This window comes from Orycteropus afer, unplaced genomic scaffold, assembly GCF_000298275.1.
Source record: "Orycteropus afer afer isolate SDZICR_OR568_19922 unplaced genomic scaffold, OryAfe1.0 scaffold00976, whole genome shotgun sequence".
Lineage (NCBI taxonomy): Eukaryota > Metazoa > Chordata > Mammalia > Tubulidentata > Orycteropodidae > Orycteropus > Orycteropus afer.
The window spans coordinates 346,960-357,536 of NW_006922563.1; the positions used below are offsets into that span (position 1 = coordinate 346,960).

Sequence of the window (10,577 nt, forward strand, 5' to 3'; positions counted from 1 at the left end):
TATTAATAATAATAGTTGTTTTTAAACAGACAAATACAAGCCAACTAATCACCAGAAAAAAGAAAGCAAAAAAGAAAAAAAATAAAAATAAAAAAAGAGAGAGAGAAAAAATCGGTGGAGGACAGGGCAGGGCACCAAGCTCTGTCTGAGCACACAGACTGTAATGGAGTTCCTGTGAGCCCAGAAGGTAGGTGGGAGTGGGGGATGGCTGCACCTCCATTCACCAAGTGGGTGTGAGGTGTAAGAGTAACAAGAGGAATGTGGTACCTTTTCAGTCTTGCAGGTCCCAAGTGTCCTTGGGGTTGCTGGAAAGCAGAACGTGTTTTTAAGCCCCAAGAATATACAAGAGTGCTGTCTCTTTAAATATCCAAAATAGTCAAGCCACTTTTTAGACCTTCAAAATGGTGGCGCCCTCTGGACGGGCAAAAGTCCACAGCTCAGCCCACGTTTCTCTTCACCTTCTCTGTTTATTCTCCTGCCACCGGAGCAGTCCTCCTTGCAGTCCCTGGCTAGCAAGGTTGATATTTAGGTGAATTCTTAAGTCCTACCAGCACTCGGGAATCTCCAAGCTGTCTGTGCTGTCAGGATCGCTCAGGATCGCTGCAAGACCGCAGCTATGTATGTCTCCTTTTTTGGTATTTTCACGCAAATTCTTCTGCTAGTTGGGGTTTAGTCCACTTCTACATCCTTCCCTTAAAGTCTCAGGGGTCCAGGATTATCTTCTATGCCTGTGTTAATTGATTTCCCTTTTCTTTGTTGAAGAAGGTCTGTGCAGTCTTTCTGCCTAGTCCGCCATCTTGCCGAAACTCCCCATTAGTTTTTTAATGGCTGATATTTCAGAAGTAGATGGTTAGGTTGTTCTTCCCAGATGATTCTGGGTAGACTTGAACTTGCAAACTTTCATTCAACAGCCAAGAGTGATAACTGTTTACATCACCCGGGACTTCCTATTTTTAAAATAAGATTATAAATGCTAGCTTTTGGTTTTTTATCTTTGCAAGCAAGAAGTGACAAAACAAGTAAGAGTGGTAAAGAATATGTGTGAAATTCCATTTTGAATCTATTCAGTTTGGGAGGAATCTGAAATTTACAGATGCAGATGTCTACCAGAGAGATAGTGTCCGAATTTTTAATCATTCAATGTTAAATGCTAAATGGAAATCATGGGACTTAATGCAACTCACTGCTGTCAAGTCAGAACCTACTCATAGCGACCCCTCCGTGGGTTTCCAAGGCAGTATGTCCATGGAAGTAGATTGCCCAATCTTCCCAATCCTGGTTAGAATGAACCGTCAGCCTTTTGTTTAGCAGTCAAATGCCTTAGGCCCTATGCCACCAGAGCTGCAGAATGCAATGTCCATGAAAAACATATATAGAAGCAGAGAAGTGGAACTAGAAAAGCCTGAGAAATATCAACATTATAAACATGAGTAGGAAAAGATATATCTTTGAAAAGTCATGAAAGCAAAATGAAGGAGCTCTAGTGATACAGTGATTAAAGCATTGGCCTGCTAACCAAAAGTTGGCATTTCAGACCCACCAGCTACTCCACAGGAGAAACATGAGACAATCTGCTTCCATAAGGATTTACAGATTGGAAACCTTATAGGAGTCACTATGAGTCCAAACTGACTTGATGATAGTAGGTTTGGTTTTGGTTTAAAGGCAAAACAAAATCCTGTGGTGTGAATATCATGCAAGAAATGTGTCTATAAAATAGAAGGAAGGAGTGGTTAGCAGTGTCATGTGAAACAAAAGGTGAAATAAAATTGCTCCATTTTACTTAACTTTAAAGAAGTCAGTGATAAACTTGCCAAGAACTGTTTCAGTGGAGTGGTATGTGTTCACAAGCCATATCATAAACAGTTGAGTACAAAGAAACTCAAGGATTAGAGAAAATCATTTCAGATTGTTGAAGCTAAGACAGAACATGAAGCCAGAGACTCTACTGAACATGTACACAGCTGACTGTAACACCGAACCCCCCAAAAAATCAAACTCACTGCCATCGAGTCGATTCTGACTCATAGGACTCCTGTGGGTTTCTGAGGAGGTAAATCTTTAGGGAAGTAGATTACCAGTCTTTCTTCCACAAAGTAACTAGAGGGTTGGAACTGCCAACCTTCTAGTTAGCAGTCAGATGCCTTAGGCACTACTCTACCAGAGCTCCTTGATTGTAACACCAGTGGCAGTAAAACTTGTTTGAGACAGAAATAAAACAGAATGAAATCCTAAAACAATGAGGATTATATTCTTCTGTTGTGTACATCTTTTCCAGGACATTTCCTCACTTGTTAGGGAATCAGCTGTGTATCTCTCTGTGTTCTTGGCCAAAATGGAGAATAAGTGAAAATCTACTAAAGGCAGAAACATTTCAGGAAGCATGGAAATATCTAAATGATGACTCTTTATAAGGCAATTATCCATTGTATATTAATTATAGGTTTGGCCACAGCAGAACAGAGAACTAAATTGCCACAATGTGGATTTAGAAACATCTTGGTTATAACCACGCCTATATGTTAACAATTTCTCTAGGGTTTAAAAAAAGTTGCAAGTTGATAAATAAAAAACAGTAAAATTTTCTGTTGTGAGTAGGGAAATATTGTTATAAATAAAGGGTACCCAAATAGTCATAAAAGGTGCAGTGGTTAAAGCATTTGGCTGCTAATAAAAAAGTGGATAGTTTACACCCATCAGCCAATCCAGAGGAGAAAGTTGAGGCAGTCTGCTTCCATAAAGATTCCAGCACTCTCATCCAGTTGATTCTGACTTATAATGACCCTGTAATAGGGAGCTCTGGTAGCATAGTGGTGAAGGCACTTGACTGCTAACCAGAAGACTGGTGGTTCAAACCCACCAGCCACCCCTCAGAAGGAAGATGTGACAATCTACTTCTGTAGTGATACTGCCTCAGAAACCCAAGGAGGGGTCACTATGGGTCAGGTCTGACTTGACGGCACAGTACAACAACAAAAACAACATAGAAAATAATAGAACTACTCATATGGCTTCAGATGTTACAAATCTTTAGGAAGCTACTACCTTATCTTTTTTTGCACATAGAGGTTGGTGGAATCATACTGCCCAATGCTTTAATCACTACCTGTCAGATCTTCTAAAACTTTCCAAAGACAATGGAGCAGTTCTACTCTGTTCTGGAGGGTTTCCATGGGTCAGCATTAACTGCATGGCAGGGGGTTTGAGTTTGGGTGTGGATTTTTATAGTTATGATGTCTTTATCCTTGATGGAAAAATATGTACTGTGGATAAATCCATTCCAGTGAAAATTAAAGGGATAGGTTATATTTTTGAAAAAATGGTGGAGAATAAGATCCTGTTATAAAACCAAAACCAAACTCACTGCCACTGAGTCAATTCCAACTCAAAGCGAGATCCACTGGGTTTCCCAGGTGGTAAATCTGTACAGAAGTTGATTGCTCCATCTTCCTCCTGCAGAGCAGTAGGTGGGTTTGAATCACCTACCTTCTGATTAGTAGTCAAATGCCTTAGGTGATATGCCACCAGAACTCCTTAGATCCAGTTATACTTGGACAATATCATCATCAAGGACTTACTTAAGAAAACTTTTCTTTTTTCTTTTAACCACTGATCATTAACAATTATTGTTGTGTGCCATCAATTCAGCCCTGACTCACAGCGACTCCTCCTTGGGTTTCCAAGGAGATATTACTACAAAAGTAGATTGCTCAAACTTCCTTCCAAAGAGTATCTGGTGGGTTTGAACCACCAGCCTTCTGGTTAGCAGTCGAGTGCCTTAGGCATTATGCTACCAGGGTGATACTTTTTTTTTTTTTTTTTAATGACATATATAAAACTAGAAACATTCAGAGGGCAGGACATTCTAGTTGTTTTTTTTCTTTGCCACCCTGTGGATTCTGACTCATTGTGACTCTATGTACGACGGAACAAAATACTGCCCTGTCCTGCACCATCCTCACAATTCTTGCTGTGCTTGAGCCCATCACTGCAGCCCCTGTGTCAGTCCATCTTGCTGAAGGTCTTGCCCTTTTTTGTTAACTCTCTACTTTACCAAGCATAATCTCCTTCTCCAAGAACTAATCCCTTCTGACCATGTGACCAAAGTAGGTGAGACAAAGTCTGGCCAGTCTAGCTTCTAAGGAGCATTCTAAATACATTTCTTCCAGGATAGATTTGTTCATTTTTTCTGGCAGTGCATGGTCCTTTCAGTATTCTTTGCCAACATCACAATTCAAAGGCATCATTTCTTCTTCACTCTTCCTTATTCTTTGTTCAGCTTTCACATACATATGAGGCCACTGAAAATACCATGACTTGAATAAGATGCACCTTAGTGACATCTTTACTCTTCAATACTTTAAAGAGGTCTTTTGTAGCAGATTTTCCCAGTGCAATATGACATCTGATTTCTTGACTGCTGCTTCTATGGGTGTTGATTGTGGATCCAAGTAAAATGAAATCTCTGACAACTTCAATCTTTTCTCAATTTATCATGATGTTGCTTATTGGTCCAGTTGTGAAGATTTTTGTTTCCTTTTTGTTGAGGTGCAACCCATATTGAAAACTATAGTCTTTGATCTTCATCTGTAAGTGCTTCATCTCTTTACTTTTAATAACCAAAGTTGTGTTACCTGCATATCGCAAGTTGTTAATGAGTCTTTCTCCAATTCTGATACTGCATTTTTCTTCATATAGTCCAGTTTCTCAGATTATTTGCTCAGCATACAGATTGATTGAGTATGGTGAAAGGATACAACCCTGACTCATGTCCTTCCTCATCTTAAACCATGAAGTATTACACCTTGTTCTGTTTGAAAACAACCTCTTGGTTTACATACAAGCTCCTCATGAGAAAAATTAAGTGTTCTGGAATGCCCATTCTTCACAGTGTTATCCATAATTTGTTATGATCTACACAGTCGAATGGCTTCGCATAGTCAAAAAACACAGGTAAACATCTTTCTGGCATTCTTTGCTTTCAGCTGAGAGCCACCTGACATAAGCAATAATATCCCTCATTCCACATCCTCTTCTGAAAACAGCTTGAATTTCTGGAATTTCCTTATGAATATACTGCTGCAAACATTTTTGAATAATCTTCAGTAAAATTTTACTTGTGTGTAATTTTAATAATATTGTTAGATGATTTTCACATTCCATTAGATCACCTTATTTTGGAATGGATACAAACATGGATCTCTGCCAGTCAGTTGGCCTGGTTGCTGTCTTCCTAATTTCTTGACATAGACAAGTATGTGCCTCCGGAGCTGCATCTATTTGTTGAAACATCGCTGGATATTCTGTCACTCACTGGAGCCTAGTTTATTTATTTATTTATTTATTTATTTTTCACCAGTTCCTTAAATGCAGCTTTAATTTCTTCCATACAAGAACCAATACTGCTGGTTCCTGATCATACACCACCTCCTGAAATGACTGAATGCCTATGTTTTTGGTACAGTGACTCTGTGTATTCCTTCCCTCTTCTTTTGATGCTTCCTGCATCATTCAATATTTTGTCCGTACAATCCTTCATTACAGCAATTTGAGGCTTGAATTTTTTCTTCAGTTGATTCAGCTGAGAAATGCCAAACATGTTCTTCCCTATTGGTTTTCTAACTCCAGATCTTTGCACATTTCCTTGTAATACTTTATTTTGTCTTCTCAAAGTACCCTTTGAAATCTTCTGTTCAGCTCTTTTATTTCAACACCACTTTCTTTCACTTTAGTTACTCTCTGTTCAAGAGCAAGTTTCAGAGTCTCTCCTGATACCCATTGTGTTTTTTTTCTTCCTTTATTGTCTTTTTAATGACCTTTTGCTTTCTTCACGTATGATGTTGTTTATGTCATCTCACAACTTGTCTAGTCTTCTATCATCAGTGTTCAGTATGTCAAATCTATTCTTCAGATGGTCTCTAAATTCAGGTGGGAATACTCAAGGTCATATTTTGGCTCTCCTGGACCTGTGTTCATTGTCTTCAGCTTCAACTTGAACTTGCATATGAGCAATTGATGCTCTGTTCCACAGTCAGCTCCTGGATTTGTTTTGATTGATGATATTTAGCTTCTGCATTGCTTCTTTCCACAGATGTGGTCCATTTAATTCCTGTGTATTTCATCTGGCAAGGAATATGTGTGTAGCTACTGTTCATGTTGTTGAAACAAGGTATTAAAATGAATAAGTCATTGGTCTTGCAAAATTTTATCATGCAATCTCTGTTGCTGTAGCTATTACCAGGGCCATATTTTACAACTGCTGATGATTTTTTTTTTTTTTTTGGGTTTCCAACTTTTGCATTCCAATCAACAATATTTATAAATACATATTGATTGCATATTTGGTCAATTCAGACTGCAAGAGTTGCTAAAATCTTCAATTACTTCATCTTTTGTTTTGGTGGTTGGTGTGTAAAACTGAATAATAGTGGTATTAACTGGTCTTCCTTTTAGGGGTAATGGATGTTATCCTGTTACTGACAGCATTATACGCCAGATAGAACTTTAAATTTTCTTTTTGATGATGAACATGCTATTCCTCTTCAATTTCCCATTCCTAGATTAGTAGGCTGTATGATTGTCTGATTCAAAATGGCCAAACCAGACCATTTCAGCTCACTATTGCTGGGATTTCAATCATTTTGCATTCCATTTCATTTTTGGCAACTTTCAATCATCCTAGATTCATACTTTGTACATTCCATGTTCTGATTATTAATGAATGTTTGTAGTTGTTTCTTCCCATTTTGACTCATGCCACAACAGCACATGAAGGCTCTGAAAGCTTTACTCCAACCACATCACTAAGGTTGACTCTGCTTTAAGGAGGCAGCTCTATCCCAGTCATAATATGAGTCCCTTCCAACCTTCTGGCACTGTATCAGACAATGTTTCATGACTTCATAAAGTTTTCCAGTAATAAAATGGACAGTGTTTCACTACGCTTCATAACATTTTCAGTGGCCAATTCTTTCAGAAGAGGATGGCCCTATCCTTCTTCCCAGTCTCTGATGAAAACCATCCCCTATGGGTGACCCTGCTGGTATTTGAAATACTGGTGGCATAGCCTCCAGCCTCACAGCAACATTCAAACCACCACAGTACAACAAACTGAAAGACAAGTGGTAGAGGGTTACTAAAGGTTTTAAAGTTTACAAATTTTTGTGTTATTCTGTTTCACATATATGTAATTATATTAGTGTATGAATTACAATGTGAAATGTGTATCGTACTATATGCTGTGGTAAGGAATGTTTGAAATGAGGATTTCAAACCACTTGAATGACATACTAAAAGACTTGACAGTACAAATGTTTCTAAAATATTCATTATCATCTCAAGCTAATGAATTTCTTGGTTTCCTAACCAAAATTCATCAGAAAAATTATCCTTACCTCTTCTCAAATTTTGTATCTCTGAATTTTACACACAGATTGGTCAGAAGTCAGGACCCAAGCATGAGAAACCATACAACACTAACCACATTCATCCTCCTGGGACTTATAGAAGATGCACAACTGCAGATTCTGATTTTCATATTTCTACTGATCACCTACATACTGAGTGTAACTGGAAACCTCACCATCATGTCCCTCACATTAGTGGATGCCCACCTTAAAACTGCCATGTACTTTTTTCTCCAAAATTTCTCCTTCTTAGAAATCTTATTCACCTCTGCCTGCATTCCTAGATTCCTATACAGTATATCAACAGGTGACAGGATCATTACTTATAATGCTTGCATAAATCAAATATTTTTCACATACCTGTTTGGAATAACAGAATTTTTCCTCTTGGCTACCATGTCCTATGATCGTTATGTGGCCATCTGCAAACCCCTGCATTACATGACCATCATGAACCACCAGGCCTGCATAAAACTTATCTTAGGCTGCTGGTTAACTACTTTGTTGATTATTTTCCCAGCCTTGCATTGGGTTTGGAATTCTGTGATTCTAATATCATTGACCATTTTTTCTGTGATGCTAATCCTCTCCTGAAGATCTCATGCATGGATACATGGATCATAGAGCAGATGGTTCTTGTCTGCTCTGTATTGATCTTTATCATGACTTTTCTGTGTGTGATTTTGTCCTATGTATATATCATCAGAACAATTCTAAGATTCCCCTCTTCCCAACAAAGGAAAAAGGTCTTTTCTCCTTGTTCTTCCCACATTATTGTGGTTTCCATCTCCTATGGCAGCTGCATCTTTGTCTATATTAAACCTTCAGCAAAAGATGAAATGGCTATCAACAAGGGGTGACAATACTAGTCACTTGCGTTTTCCCCATGTTAAACCCATTTATTTACACTCTGAGGAACAAACAAGTCAAAGAAGCCTTTACTGAGTTAGTCAAACGGGTTCTGGTTCTCTCAAAGCATTAGAGGAATAATGACATCAAGGGCACCAATCATATTTTCTTAAGTTTCCATCCTATTTTGTCTCTACCTGATCCATACTTAGTCCTATGTTCTATACCAAGTGTTATCAAATGTCTCCTTGCTTGTTCTGATAAACAAACCTAATGACAGTGATAAGTCTCAGTAAGAAAATATGAGAATAGTTGCTTCAGGAAATCTAAGCATAACTTCACCCTTAACTTTGCCTTTATCAATGCTGAGAAAATGGTAACTTATTATTGGTGCAGAAGAACACATCACTTTCTCCAAAACAAACCCACTCAAATGAAGTTAGAAAAAATAATAGTAAAAAGAACTGATATTGATGACTTCCAGTAAGATGGTAAAATATCCAGACAAGCCACATAGGCCCTCTTTAACAAAGAACAGAGAAACCAATTTACAGAGATACAGAAGATAACCTTGGAGCCCTGACATTAAAAGGAAGTATAGAGAAGTGCATTAGTTTTCCCACCAACTAGTGGAAAAACCTGAATGAAAACACTGAGTACAGAGACAGATGGAGCTGTGGACTGTCAGCTACTCTGATGTCACCAACAGCCTGAATATTTCCAAGTGGTGCTGGGACCTGAGAATTAACCTAAAGAATAGCCCTTGTCACCAAGGGCTACAGAGATGACTCTGCTGATGGCCTATGACTAGGAAGGGAAACAGAAAGGAAGGAGAAAACCTGAACTATGGACTTCCAGCTGTCCAGAAAGTGCAGCCATTTTGAATGTTTATAACTGGTGGCCATATTGAATTTTAAAGTGACTCTATTCCAATTTGGATTCCAGGGACCTAAGAATAGATTCTGTTTGCCAAAGGTGGCAGGGATATATGGGAGGCTGACAACAGGAAAGGAGAGAGGTGGTGAGTGTATAAGTGATGCCAACTAGCAAATAGAGGAGCACAGTATCCTGCTTATGTAGATAACATCCAAAGAAAACAAAAATTGTGGGCAAGTCACTCCAACACACAATCACCAATTAAATACAAACACAAAAATGTCACAATATCTCAGGGACAAGAAAGCATCACATTTCACACAAAGAAGCAAGATAAAGCAGTAGAAAAAAGGGACAAGAATACAGACCCAGAACACATTCCTGAGGAAGAAGCAGCATTGGAATTCCCTGATAAAGAATTCAAAAGAATTATATTTAGGTACCTTCAACTGATTGAGAAACAGATCAAGGAAAAAACTGACAAAATTGAGGAAAACTTGGAGAAAACCCTAGAACAATTTTGGAAGACAATACAAGAACAAAATGACAAAACAAATGAAAAATTGGGAACAATATGATATCCACAGATAGAAATCCAGAAGATTAATACTAAATTTTCTGAAATAGATAACACATTGAATGGGCAAACGAGTAGAACTGAATCAATGGAAGACAGAATAAGTGAGATTAAAGACAAATACCTCAATACTTCTTTGGAAAGGAATCAAATAGAAAAAATCCAAAAAAAAAAAAAAAAAGAAAGAAAGAAAGTCTAAGCACCATGTCAGATACTATCAAAAGGAATAACCTATGTGTAATCAGAATTCCAGAACAGGAAGAGACAAACAAAACCACAGAGAAAATTGTCAAAGATTTGTGGGAAGACAATTTTCCTGGTATCATGAAAGATGAGAATATATCCATTCAAGAAGTCCAACAAACACCAAATGGGATAGACCCCAAAAGAAAATCACCAAGACATACCATCATCAAAGTCACTAAAACCAAAGACAAAGAAAATTCTAAAAGCAGCACAGGAAAAATGAAAAGTTACCTATAAGGGGCAACCAATAAGACTAAGCTCAGATTTCTTGGGAGAAACCATGGAGGAGAGAAGACAATGGGATGGTACATATAAAACCCTGAAAGAAAAAAAAATTCCAACCAAGAAATATATACCCAGCAAAATTGTCCCTCAAAAATGATGGTGAAATTAGGACATGTACAGACAAGCAGAAATTAAGGGAATTTGTTAAAACCAGACCAAACTTACAAGAGATGCTAAAAAGAGTCCTTTGGACAGAGAACCAACAACAGCAAACAACAACTGACCATTTACACACATGATGACATAACCCAGAAGCCAACCCAGTTATGGAGTATCCAAAGTAAATAAGCCTACAAGATCATAAACAGGGAACCAGAGGCATCAATTGACAAATGAGG

The 10,577-nt window shown here is 38.0% G+C and overlaps 1 pseudogene; it reads left to right on the forward strand.

Annotated features, from left to right (window-relative positions):
• The first annotated feature begins 7,457 nt into the window (after positions 1-7,457).
• Positions 7,458-8,388, forward strand: LOC122151977 (annotated as a pseudogene).
• Positions 8,389-10,577: the final 2,189 nt, after the last annotated feature.